The 14,416-nt window shown below is 44.4% G+C and overlaps 1 long non-coding RNA gene across 1 annotated transcript in view; it reads right to left on the bottom strand.

The window, feature by feature from the left end:
- LOC139357882 (uncharacterized) overlaps positions 1-14,046 on the bottom strand; it is a 75,631-nt gene extending 61,585 nt beyond the window's left edge. The window contains exon 1 of the long non-coding RNA XR_011611828.1: positions 13,660-14,046. This is a non-coding gene — a long non-coding RNA (uncharacterized lncRNA). The remainder of the gene's footprint in view (positions 1-13,659) is intronic.
- Positions 14,047-14,416: the final 370 nt, after the last annotated feature.

Raw genomic sequence — 14,416 nt, 5'->3', positions numbered from 1 at the left:
CTAGCCTGGGCAACAGAGCTAGACTCCGTCTCAAAAAAAAAAAAAAAAAAAAAAGAAAGGTGTCAAGTCATAGCTGCCAAGACATTTAGGACCTCTGCATATTACCACTGAGTTGTTTTTCTTTTAAGGGGCTATATAGGAGTATGTTCAGCATGATCTTATTTTTATTAAAATTATACTTTCTATACAGAAAAAGACTATAAAGATACACACTTAAAACATTAGCAGGGACCCAAAGCTAGTATCATACTGAATGGGGAATAACTAAAAGCCTTTTCTCCATGATCTGGAACACAACAAAAATGCACATTTTTACCACAACTATTCAACTTAGTACTGGAAGTTCTAGCTAGGGCAATCAGACACGAGAACGAAATAAAAGGCATCCAAATTTGAAAGGAAGAACTGAAATTATCCTTGTTTGCAGATGATATGATCTCATATTTGGAAAAATCTAACAACTGCACACACACAAAAATATCTATTAGAACTGATCACTGGGCGCGATGGCTCACGCCTGTAATCCCAGCACTTTGGGAGGCCAAGGTAGGTGGATCACGAGGTCAAGAGGTCGAGACCATCCTGGCCAACATGGTAAAACCCGGTCTCTACTAAAAATACAAAAATTAGCTGGGCGTGGTAGTGTGTGCCTGTAGTCCCAGCTACTCGGGAGGCTGAGGCAGGAGAATCACTTGAACCTAGGAGGTGGAGGTTGCAGTGAGCCAAGATCACACCACTGCACTCCAGCATGGCAACAGAGCAAGACTCCATCTCAAAAAAAAAGAAGAAGAAGAAGAAAAAAAGAAACAAGAACTGATCAACAAATTTAGTAAAGTTGCAGGATACCAAATGTACACAGAGCCAGAAGTAGTGGCTCATGCCTGTAATCCCAGCACTTTGGGAGGCCGAGGTGGGTGGATCACTTGAGCTCAGGAATTCAAGATCAGTCTGAGCAACATGACGAAACAACATCGCTACAAAATGTGCAAAAAATTAGCCAGGCATGGTGGCACACACCTGTGTTCCCAGCTACTAGGGAGGCTGAGGTGGCAGGATGCCTTGAGCCCAGGAAGCAGAGGTTCCAGTGAGTCAAGATCACACTACTGCACTCTAGCCTGGGCAACAGAGCCAGACCCTGTCTCAAAAAAAAAGAAAAAGAAAAAGAAAAACTCAACACACAGAAATCAGTAGCATTTCTACATGCCAACAGTGAGCAATCTTAAAAAGCAATTTAAAAAAGTAATCCCATTTACAATAGCCACACATAAAATTAAATACCTAGGAATTAACCAAAGAAGCGAAAGATATCTATAATGAAAACAACAAAACACTGATAAAAGGAATTGAAGAGGACACACAAAAAAGGAAACATATTCTATGTCCATGGATTGAAAGAATCAATATTGTTAAAATGTCCATACTGTGCAAAGCAATCTGCAGATTCAATGTAATTCCTATCAAAATACCAATGGCATTCTTCACAGAAATAGAAAAAAAAAATCCTAAAACTTATATGGAACCACAAAAGACCCAGCATAGTCAAAGCTATCCCAAGCAAAAAGAACATAACTGGAGGAATCACATTACTGACTTCAAATTACACTACAGAGCTATAGTAACCAAAACAGCATGGTACTGGCATAAAAACAGATACATAGACATATGGAACAGAATAGAGAACCCAGAAACAAATCCACACACCTACTGTGAACTCATTTTTAACAAAGGTGCCAAGAACATCCACTGGGGAAAAGACAGTCTCTTCAATAAATGGTGCTGGGAAAACTGGATAGCCATATGCAGAAAAATAAAACTAGATCCCTATCTCTCGCTATATAGAATAATCATATCAAAATGGATTAAAGACTTAAATCTAAGACCTCAAACTATGAAATGTCTACAAGAAAACATTAGGGGAACTCTCCAGGACATTGGTCTGGGCAAACATTTCTTGAGTAATACCCTTCAAGCACAGGCAACCAAAGCAAAAATGGACAAATGGGATCACATCAAGTTTAAAAGCTTCCACACAACAAAGAAAGCAATCAACAAAGTGAAGAGACAACCCAGAGAATAGAAGAAAATATTTGCAAACTACCCATCAGAGATGGGATTTATAACCAGAATATATAAGGAACTCAAACAATGCTATAGGAAAAAAATCTAATAATACAATTTAAAAATGGGCAAAAGATTTGAATAAACATTTATCAGAAGAAGAGATACAAATGGCAAACAGGCATATGAAAAGGTGCTCAGCTGGGCGCAGTGGCTCACACCTCTAATCCCAGCACTTTGGGAGGCTGAGGTGGGTAGATCACCTGAAGTGGATCAGTCTGGCCAACATGGTGAAACCCCGCCTCCACTAAAATACAAAAATTAGCCGGGTGTGGTGGTGTGTACTTGTAATCCCAGCTACTCAGGAGGCTGAGGCAGGAGAATCACTTGACCCTGGGAGGTGGAGGTTGCAGTAAGCAAGATCATGCCACCGTACTCCAGCCTGGGCAAAAAGAGCGAAACTCTGTCTCAAAAAAAAAAGAAAAGAAAAGAAAAGAAAAGGTGCTCAACATCACATCACTGATCATCAGAGAAATGCAAATCAAAACTACAATGAGATATCATCTCATTCCCAGTTAAAACAGCTTGTAAGCAAAAGACAGGCAATAACAAATGTTGGTGAGTGTGTGAAGAAAAGGGAACCCCTGTACACTGTTGATGAGAATGTAGATTAGTACAGCCACTATGGGGACAGTTTGGAGGTTCCTCAAGAAACTAAAAATACAATTACCAAATGACCCGGCAATACCACTGCTAGATGTGTACCCAAAAGAAAGGAAATCAGTATATTAAAGCGCTATCTGCACTCCTATATTTGTTGCAGCACTGTTCACAATAGTCAAGATTTGGAAGCAACCTACATGTCCATTAACAGATGAATAGATAAAGAAAATATGGTACAAGGCCAGGCATAGTGGCTCACACCTGTAATCTCAGCACTTTGGGAGGCCAAGGCAGGCAGATCATGAGGTCAGGAGTTCGAGACCAGCCTGGCCAACATGGTGAAACCTGTCTCTACCAAAAATACAAAAAGTAGCCGGGCATGGTGGTGCATACCTATAATCCCAGCTACTCAGGAGGCTGAGTCAGGAGAATCACTTGAACCTGGGAAGCGGAGGTTGCAGTGAGCTGAGATCGTACCATTGCACTCCAGCCCGGGCAATAGAGTGAGACTCTGTCTCAAAAAAAAACAAAAACAAAAAACACACACACACACAGAAAAAAGAAAGAAAGAAAATATGGTACATATACACAATGGAGTGCTACTCAGCCATAGAAGAAAATGAGCTCCTGTTACTTGCAACAACATGGATGGAACTGAAAATCGTTAAGTGAAATAAGCCAGGCACAAAAAGACAAACATCGCATGTCTTCACTTATGTGTGGGATCCCAAAAATCAGAACAATTGAACTCATGGAGACAGAGAGCAGAAGGATGGTTACCAGAGGCTGGGAAGGATAGTCGGGGGTGGCGGGGGTGAGATGGAGATAGTTAATGAGTAAAAAAATTAGTTAGAAAGAATGAATAAGACCTATTATTTGATAACACAACAGGGTGACTATAGTCAATAATAATTTAATTGTACATTTTAAAAGAACTTAAAAGAGTATAATTGGATTGTTTATAATACAAAAGATACATGTTTGAGGGGATGGATATCCCACCTTCCATGCGATTATTATGCATTGCATGTCTGTATCAAAATATCTCATGTATACCATAAATATATGCACCTACTATATACCCACAAAAATTAAAAATTAATTTTTTTTCTATCTTGGAGATGGAGTTTCGCTCTTGTTGCCCAGGCTGGAGTGCAAGGGTGTGATTTCGGCTCACTGCAACCTCCGCCTCCTGGGTTCAAGCAATTCTCATGCCTCAGCCTCTCAAGTAGCTGGGATTACAGGCATGCACCACCATGCCTGGCAAATTTTGTATTTTTAGTAGAGATGGGGTTTCACCATGTTGGTCTGGCTGGTCTTGAACTCCTGACCTCAGGTGATCCACCTGCCTCAGCCTCCCAAAGTGCTGGGATTACAGGCGTGAGCCCAGCCCCCCAATTTTTTTTTTTTTTTTTTTTTTTTAATGTAAAAACATGGCCAGGCACGGTGGCTCAAACCTGTAATCTCAGCACTTTGGGAGTTCAAGGCGGGTAGAGCACTTGAGCCCAGGAGTTAAATATCAGCCTGGGCAACATGGCAAAAACCCATTTCTTCAAAAAATACAAAAATTAGCCGGGCATGGTGGCACACAACTGTAGTCCCAGCTACTTGAAAGGCTGAGGCAAGAGGATAGCTTGATCCCGGGAGGCAGAGGCTGCAGTAAGCCAAGATCGTGCCATGGCACGCCAACCTGGGAGAGAGACCGAGACCCTCTCTCAAAAAGGAAAAACCCGGTGGGGCGCGGTGGCTCACGCCTCTAATCCCAGCACTTTGGGAGGCCGAGGTGGGCAGATCACGAGGTCAAGAGATCGAGACTATCCTGGCCAACATGATGAAACCCTGTCTCTACTAAAATACAAAAATCAGCTGGGCCTGGTGGCATGCGCCTGTAGTCTCAGCTACTCGGGAGGCTTAGGCTTGAATCCCGGAGGAGGAGGTTGCAGTGAGCCGAGATCATGCCACTACCTCCAGCCTGGCGACAGAGCGAAACTTCTTTTTTTTTTTTTTTTTTTTTTTTTTTTTTTTTTTTTTGAGACGGAGTCTCGCTCTGTCGCACAGGCTGGAAGTGCAGTGGCGCGATCTCGGCTCACTGCAAGCTCCGCCTCCCGGGTTCACGCCATTCTCCTGCCTCAGCCTCCCGAGTAGCTGGGACTACAGGCGCCCACAACCGCGCCCGGCTAATTTTTTTTGTATTTTTAGTAGAGACGGGGTTTCACCGTGGTCTCGATCTCCTGACCTTGTGATCCGCCCGCCTCGGCCTCCCAAAGTGCTGGGATTACAGGCGTGAGCCACCGCGCCCGGCCCAGAGCGAAACTTCTTCAAAAAAAAAAAAAAAAGAGGCCGGGCACGGTGGCTCATGCCTGTAATCCCAGCACTTTGGGAGGGCGAGGCGGGCGGATCACGAGGTCAGGAGATCAAGACCATCCTGGCTAACAGGGTGACACCATGTCTCTACTAAAAATAAAAAATTAGCCGGGCGAGGTGGCGGGTGCCTGTAGTCCCAGCTACTCGGGAGGCTGAGGCAGGAGAACAGTGTGAACCTGGGAGGCAGAGCTTGCAGTGAGCTGAGATCGCGCCACTGCACTCCAGCCTGGGTGACAGAGCAAGATTCCATCAGGAAAGAAAAAAGAAAAAAAGGAGAGGAGGGGGGAGGAGCGGGGAGGAGAGGAAAGGAAAGTCAGAACCATTAGCAAGGGTTATATCTGAGTGGTGAGATTACTGGGATATTATTCTTTTCTCGATACTTTTTTACACTTTTAACTGTTTATACAGTGAACAAGGCTTACATTTCTTTTTACTTTTCTTTTTTTAAAATTGAGACAGGGTCTTGCTATGTTGCCCAGCTAGTCTCGAACTCCTGAGCTCAAGCAATCTTCCTGCCTCGGCTTCCTGAGTGGCTGGGACTGCAGATGTGTGTCACTGCACTTGGCTTTTACTTATTTATTTTTTTTAATTAAGGCTTATGTTATTTTATAATCACAAATAACAATGGAACAAAACCACTGAGTTTTGTAAAGCAACAATATGTTACAAGCATATAACACATGCTTGTAAGCATACATAGGCTAGAGGTTTTTACATTTTTGTAGATTGCCCAATGTTAAGTTGTTACACAAAAGCACCAAAAATTTCTCAGCCTACAAATATCAGCAGATGACATCTCAAAGAGATATGTCTAAAAACTGCTGCTTAGTCCTCTTCTGCAAGGTGGCAAACCAAGCCCAGGCACCCGCTGCTGGAAGACTGAGATTTACTTACAACCCTGCAGAGCAAGGAATGCACACAATGAAGCCATGCTGTGTGAATCACTTAGTTTGGCTGAAAGTAACAAGACACAGAATAAAGGTGGCTTAAATAATAAATGCTTACTACTTCACATAATGTGAAGTCCAGAGATAGGTGGTTTCCAAGACTGGTTATGTCAGTTATCTTGACAATTTCAGGATTCTAGGTCAGTTTTCCTTTGACTTCCATGGCTTTCCCCTCCCGGTAGCTCCTGGCATCACTGTTTCACACAAGAACTTCTAAAGGCAGGAAGGGGTGGGTGGTGGCATTTCTGCTCACTCATCTCTCTTTTTCTCAGGGATTCAAATCTTTCCCAAAATGTCTGTTCCTAGCAGACATTTTCCTACATTTTATTCGCCATACTGACAGTTCAGTGTAAGGAAAAGCACAGGGAAAAAACTACGCTCAGTTAAAAGAAGAAACATGCTCAGTTAAAAGAAGAAAATCAAGAACTGGCCCAGAGAAGGGGATTACCATTATCATCATTATTGCCCTAGACCAGCAGTGTCCAATAGAATTTAATGTGAACCACAAATCCAAGCCATATAAATATCCCTGAGACAGTCTTTGGAAACCTAAAAGCAAGTCTTCATTTTCTCCTTTGTGAATGAGTTACAACAATCATAAGCAACACTGCCTCCCACCAGCATAATTAGCAGTGGGTGCCAAAGGTGTATCCAGCATTATTCCAACAAAGTCACCTTGATTATAAAATTTGGACTCTTGAGTTCCCAAGTTATGGTTTGGTGTTACTCTATCTGTGTGATCATAATTGAGTTACTTTTCTTATCTGGGCCCCAGTTTCCTCATCTTAAAACAGGTAGTTCCCTAATGTCCTTTAGAACTCTAGTACTGTACTCCATGGTTTTATGCTATAAAATCAGCTGGAGCACCTTCCCAGCCTGTTATCTGACAGGAGCAAGCCCAGGGCCTTGGGCAAGAACACTCCAGAAGTCATTCAGGATACTTTCTCTGATGCCTTGGAGCAAAATACACTTTTACAGGGAAAGAAGAAGGCAAGTTGTGCTGGCTTGTCATTCACTTACTCAGTAAGCATCACAGGGCATGCACTATGTGCCATAGTGGCTCAAGATTGAATAAGAGAGAATAAGATGTGTTCCCTGCCCTCAGTAAGCTTACAATCTAGTAGGAAGGAAATGTAGAAGAGCAATTACCAAAAGGTATGGAGAGGACTGGGACAGAGGAGAGGGTGTACAAGCCTTGTAATTGGAGAGTTGAGGTGAGATGAGAGAAGCCTTCCTGGAGGAAGTGATATCCAAATGAGGCCTGAAGGAAGAGTACTTGGTTGCCTCTCCTGGCATTCTGGGGAACTCTGGCCTAGCGGGAATGTCATCATATACTTTACCTGTTTTTCTTCTTTTCTGCGACTTGCTGTTTTTCTATTCTTTTTTTTTTTTCTTCTTAACAGAGTCTCACTCAGTTTCCACGCTGGAGTGTAATGGCGTGATCTTGGCTCACTGCAACCTCTCCCTCCCGGCTTCAAGCGATTCCCCTGCTTCAGCCTCCCGAGTAGCTGGGACTACAGGCATGCACCACCACACCCGGTTAATTTTTTTTTTTTTTTTTTTTTTTTTTTGTATTTTAGTAGAGACAGGGTTTCACCTTGTTGGCCAGGATGGTCTTGATCTCCTGACCTCGTGATCCACCCACCTTGGCCTCCCAAAGTGCTGGGATTACAGACTTGAGCCACCTTGCCCGGCCTTCTATTCCTTTTTCTAATGCATTTGCCCTAGCTATCTGTATAGCCTGAAATCTGGTAGACGGACCACAGGGAAACCACTGCAGCAAACTAAAAGTGTCTATCTCAGATCCTTCCACCACCATCATTTCCAAAATCATCCTCACTATCTCCACCAACATCACCTTTACCACTATCACCATCCTCACCCTTCCCATCACCATCTCCACTGCTATTTCTCAACACCATCATCACCACCACTACCATCATCACTATAAGTACCACCTCTGTCATCATCAAAAAGGCACACAGGTGAGCCTTGCTTTAATCCCAAAACTATACATAAGATATGAGTTCTATGAACAAATTCAGGAATGATTATTTGCTTTTCCAAATTATCCAATCTAAAGTAACCCTAAATAGTTAAGCTTCCCTAGTGTTTTTAAAATGTGCTTTGGTTTACAAACATTTTAATTGCCCAGATCTCTTCAGGAACATACCTATTTTAAGATGTAAGCATAACAGAAATAGGATTTTCAAGCTGACAGAGAAGGGCAAGTATAAGAAGTTTGTAAGGACTCTTTCTTGATTCATTAAAGTAATTGAGAATAATTTTATAGCATGCACAAATCTACTAAACATTAAGCAGTTTTAGTTACTGCTTTTAGTAACTCAATTATGATCACACAGATAGAGTAACACCAAACCATAACTCGGGAACTCAAGAGTCCAAATTTTATAATCAAGGTGACTTTGTTGGAATAATGCTGGATACACCTTTGGCACCCACTGCTAATTATGCTGGTGGGAGGCAGTGTTGCTTATGATTGTTGTAACTCATTCACAAAGGAGAAAATGAAGACTTGCTTTTAGGTTTCCAAAGACTGACTCAGGGATATTTATATGGCTTGGATTTGTGGTTCACATTAAATTCTATTGGACAAATCAGGGACTGTAAAGGGAAAAGTGAATTTCATCAACAGTACTCCTATATAGAAATAGTGTATCTATATAAAAATATACTTATTGTAAATACATGATACATGTACTTACATATGTATCATGTTTATATTTTATATTTGTATATGTAAGAATACAATATATCATATGCGAGATAAATGTATATTATTATTACAAATATCCTGGCTGGGCAAGGTGGCTTACACCTGTATCCCAACACTGGGAGACCAAGGCAGGAGTATTGTTTGATCTCAGGAGTTCAAGACCAGCCTGGACCACATAGCAAGATTTCGTCTGTACTAAAAATTTAAAAAATTAACTAGGCATGATGGTGACCCCCTATAGTCCCAGTCACTAGGGATACTGAGGTGGGAAGATCACTTGAGCCTGGGTTGAGGTTGCAGTGAGCCAGATCGCACCACCGCACTCTAGCCTGGGTGACACAGCAAGACCCTGTCTCAAAAAAAAAAAAGCCACAACAGGCCAGGCATGGTGGCTCATGCCTGTAATTCCAGCACTTTGGGAGGCCAAGGCAGGTGGGTCACTTGAGACCAGGAGTTCAAGACCAGCCTGGCCAACATAGTGAAACCTCATCTCTACTAAAAATAAAATTAGCTGGGCATGGTGGTGCATGCCTGTAATCCCAGTTACTTGGGAGGCTGAGGCAGGAGAATTGCATGAACCCAGGAGGTGGAGGTTGCAGTGAGCTGAGATCACACCACTGCACTCCATCCAGCCTAGATGACAAAGCAAGACTCCATCTCAAAAAAACAAACAAACAAACAAAAAAACCCACCAAAAACAAAAACAAAAAACAAATATCCTTTTCCACGTTGTAAAATTTGGGTTAGAGGTTGAAGTAGATTATTAAGTTGACTACAAATTCCTCTCATCTTATATGCATATCCTTTGTGATATGACTTTGCTATTCTTCTCATCAACAGGGAGAATCTATTTCACTACTCCTTGACTCTGGATTGACTGTGTGACTTCTTTTTTTCTTTTCTTTTTTTTTTTTTTTTTTTGAGATGGAGTTTCGTTCTTGTCACCCAGGCTGGAGTGCAATGGCATGATCTCAGCTCACTGCAACCTTTGCCTCCCAGGTTCCAGCGGTTTTCCTGCCTCAGCCTCCCGAGTAGCTGGGATTACAGGTGCGTGCCACCACGCCCAGCTAATTTTTTATATTTTTAGTAGAGACAGGGTTTCACCATGTTGGCCAGGCTGGTCTTGAACTCCTGAACTCATATGATCCACCAGTCTCGGCCTCCCAAAATGCTGGGATTACAGGCCTGAGCCACCATGCCCGGCCAACAGTGTGACTTCTTTAGCTAATGGGATAATAACAAATGTGATGCAAGCAGAGGCTTAAGAAGTACATGCACATTGGGGTTTGTTCTCTCTTGCTGATCTGGGAACCCTGCCACCACTACCATGTGATGCAGTTCAGGCTGGCCTGTTGGAGGATAACAGATCATGTGGAGCAGAGATGAGCTGGCCCACCTCAGGCCCTACTAGAGCAATCAGCTTGCCAATCACAACATACATCAGCAAGGCCATCCTAGACCATCCAGCCCTAGCTGAGCCAGCCCAGACCAGAGACTCACGAGAAACAGTAAAATGTTCATCATTTTAAGCCACTAGATTTTGTGGTGATTTGTTATACACCAAAAGCTAACAGATACAGGGACCATATCATATTGTATTTTGTTTTCTTCCTTAATATTTCTCCATTCCAAAAAGCTTGGGTAAGATGTTTGATTTACTGAAGTCAGAGTTTCCACAATATATGATCCTTCATTTTCTTCTATTTTTTTTTTTAGACAGAGTCTCGCTCTGTCACCCAGGCTGGAGTGCAGTGGTGGGATCTCTGCTCACTGCAAGCTCCACCTCCTGGGTTCACACCATTCTCCTGTCTCAGCCTCCCAAGGAGCTGTGACTACAGGCGCCCGCCACCACACCCGGCTAATTTTTTGTATTTTTTAGTAGAGATGGGGTTTCACTGTGTTTGCCAGGATGGTCTCTATCTCCTGACCTTGTGATCCACCCACCTTAGCCTCCAAAGTGCTGGGATTACATGCGTGAGCCACCGCGCCCAGCCCATTTTCTTCCTATTCTAAAAGCTCTGATTCTCTTATATTATTAAGCTTCTTTCCCTAGCTTTGGTCTTTACAGAAGGGATGGGAAATAAAGGTAGTAAAAATGAGGTATGTTTTTAGGAGTGAGAAGGGAGGTGAACACGTGAATTAAGGTAGCGATGGTAGGATGCTGAGACTGAAAAGAGAGGACAGTGCAACCCATAAAGTGTTGACTAACTTCCTGGGAGAAGTTTGTTCTAGTAAATCAAAGTCTCTATGAAACTCCCTGGCAAAGACCCCAGATGTCCCTGTGTTAAATTGCAAACACACATTCTAAAATTCCCCTTATGTTCCATTCCTTAGTTCCTCTCAATCTTTTTCACTATCCAAAGTATGGTTTTCTACTTTGTTGGTTAGAATGTTGGGGGCTTCAACTGACAAAAGCCCAACTCAACCTAGCTCAAGCAAAAAACAATATATTGGCTTTTACATCTTGAAAGTCCAGATCATCCTCAGGCTTCAGGCAAGATTGAATCCAGTTGCTCAAATGATGTATTCGGGGAACTGTCTCCCCATCTCCACCTCCAGGATCTGCTGCACTCGGTCTTGTCCTATCTATATCCCTCAGTCCCTGACCTACTGTGTGAGTCCCAGACTTGTGTGGCAGCAACTGCCCATTGTGTCTCTCCATCCTGAGTGATCCCAGCCTTCTTCCTACTCCCCACTTATTACCGTAATCATGTTAAGGGACCAGAAAACACCCAATTTCCCAAGGAAAAGGGAAAGAAACTTGGAATTTATTCTAGACCTCTCCATGAGCCCCCATATCTAACAGATCATAAAGCCAAGTCATTTCTCCCCCATTTGTGTCTTTGGAATTGGTTACTTCTTTCCATGGCCCTTGTCACTGTGCTTTATCATGCACTGTTACTTCTGTCACGGAAGAGGAAAATTTCTCCCACACCAGTCTTTGCTCTGCTCCCAACAAACCATCCTTCAAACCTAGAGTAACCTATTAAAGTATAAAACCTGAGTCTAGCATTCCCTGCTTAAACTATTTGGTTATGTAACTTGTAAAACCACAAATTTGGTGATTTGCTCAGTTGATCACTTGAACCCCTCCAGCTCCTCTGGTGGGAGAGAGCCTAGTTCTCTTAGGTTGGGTTCCCTAGAAACAGAGCCCAAGTTGGGATCAGTGTTCATTGTTATTTTAGGAGCCTCACTGCTCCCTGCCTGCGGGCTGTGGGTAGGCCCATTCTAATCCAGTGTGCCTGGCCCACCTAGGTAGAATACAGTGTCTTTGGTAAGGAGATTGGGGACTGGCCTCCCAAGAGGCCCAGCGTTCCTCATGCAAATTGCTTTACCCAGGGACAAGCTCTACCTGCCTGGGGTCTCAGAGTGGGGCCTTCACCCCGTCACAAAACATCCTGTTATGCCAGGGGTCAAAAGCTCAAATGCCTCCAGGAACCAGAAGCCTGACAGACAGGGCAGCCTCCACTCAGCAACCATTGACTGTTACCCCGCAGAAATCTGGCACTCACAGTTGCTAAGTCTTTAATTTTTTTCAGGAGGAGCCAAAAATATTGAGTTTTATGTGAAATATTCTGGTTTTAAGCTGTTAGCTTGATTAAAAAATAACAACAACAAAACAAAAAAAAACAAACAAAAAACAGGCAAAACAAAACTTGTCTGGGGCCTTATCTGGCCTAGGAGCTGTCAGTTTGTGAATTTGGTTTGAAGCCCCAATCCCATAACAATGGATGCCCACTTGCCCCACATTTGCATAACTTTGGGAGCCACTGCAGTGATCTGGGACTAGACAAAGATCAGCAGTGAATCGACTACAAAAGCTTCCATGATTTCAAAATAAAGGGTAACCTTCTTCAGCAAGGCCTGTGTGACCTCCCTGACCTGGCTTCTACCCTTCTCCACCCTTTCCCCGCACCTCCTTCCCCCTACCCCCAATGTTATTTCACACCTAGGGCCTTTGTGGTAACCCGGCTCTTTATCCCGGAGATCCCTCCCTTCCAATTATCTAAGGGCACTCCCAGCATCTTTCAAGGATCCTTTCCTCCTTTCCCTGACCCCTGTTTTCTCTTCTGCTTCCTCCATTTTTTACAGTTGTTACCTCGTGGCCCCATGTGTTTTTTACATGCCTGTTGCCCCAGCTGACCGAATCCCTGGAGGGAAGGAGTCTGGGTTTCTTCACCTCTGTATCCCCACTGCCTCATAGAGACCTGGTGCTTTCAACGCAGACTGGAGCAATGGGTAGCCAATGAAAAAAATCATGACTTTGACCATTGCCCTTCACATGTCAGAAATTCATTTGTGAAGAATGGGCCATTTTTATGTTAAAAAATTAAGTTGAAATCTGGTATTTATGAGATGAAAACTTGCTGCATCCTTTAATTTTTAAAATGACTACCTATTTTTGAAAAACAGTTGGAAAAAAAATACGTTTTAAAACCTACTCAGCTTTGGACCTCGCTGAGGCTTCCAAGATTCTGGAACTAGAGAATGGCTACAGTGACCAGCATTCGCTTTTTTTATAGACCCTCAAGGGTTCTCAGGGCTCATCTTAAAGTGGGGGATGAGACAGGAGAGGGGATGTGTGCTGTCTCCCTGGCAGGGCAGGAACTAGCTCCTCTGAATGAAATAGCACTTTCCACAGACAGCGGCCTAGGGTGTGAGGGCGAGCAAGCCGCAGTCGAAAGCCCCTTTGCATAATCCATTCTTAAATTGACTGAGGCTTGTACAGTTGTAAACTGAAACTCCAGAGGCAAACCCTGAGCGGTTACATTTTCTCGAAAAGAATGTTTCCCAGTCTGTCAATTATTTCCTGCTCTCCGTCCCTCCCCAACGCGCGCACACACCCAACTTTTGGTAGCCAGCTGCCTTGACATTGAGCCTCTCTCCTACCTGAAGTGGAGCACCTCAGGAAGCAGCGAGGCTGGCGTTTCATTCATAATACATGAACTCAGGGGAGGAGGGAGGCGGGGGCAGGGGCCTTTCATCTCTATTTAAAATTCCGGCATTGCAGCTGAAAGAGAAAACGACCTGGGAGTGAACGGCACCGGGGATGAAGCATTGCACGATAACGGCACAACCGAGAGCGTCAGCGGCCCGCCCGCCGGCTATTTATACCGCGCAGATTATGCAATCCGGCTCCAGCCATTCATGCCCCGACTGGGCCGCCGCACGCCCGGGGCGGGGGGGGCCTCATTCCCGGGCGCCGGGTCAGTTTCTAAGTTTGCATCATCCCCTGCATTACGAGAGAGCTTGGGTTTCCATTCCTGCCAGTGGGGCTTGGGGGAGACAGTTGGGCTACAAACTCACTTGGCACACACGACTGCTTACTTAAACATCATAATAAAGGCATCAGATCGCCCGAGGCGCGGCCCCGCCGCGCTCAGGGCTGAGCTCGGGGAGACCGGAAGGAACTGATAAACCGAGCGCTAATGACAACCCCTCCCTCCGGCGTCGGAAGTGTCCTCGGAGCGCCGGTCATTGAGAAATACCGAAGGGGCAGAGTGGGGGTGAGGCGAGGACAGGCCCGGGCGCAGCTGCGCGCGCCTCGCGGGGCGGGGAGCGGGGGCGCCGCGGCAGCTGGGGGCTTCTGGGGGCAGGGCCGCGGCGGGGCGGCGCGAACCTTTGGGCCCCGTGGAGTCCTCCCTAA

Source organism: Macaca nemestrina, chromosome 13, assembly GCF_043159975.1.
Source record: "Macaca nemestrina isolate mMacNem1 chromosome 13, mMacNem.hap1, whole genome shotgun sequence".
NCBI classification, from domain to species: domain Eukaryota; kingdom Metazoa; phylum Chordata; class Mammalia; order Primates; family Cercopithecidae; genus Macaca; species Macaca nemestrina.
This window is presented reverse-complemented; position numbering and strand designations above follow the sequence as displayed.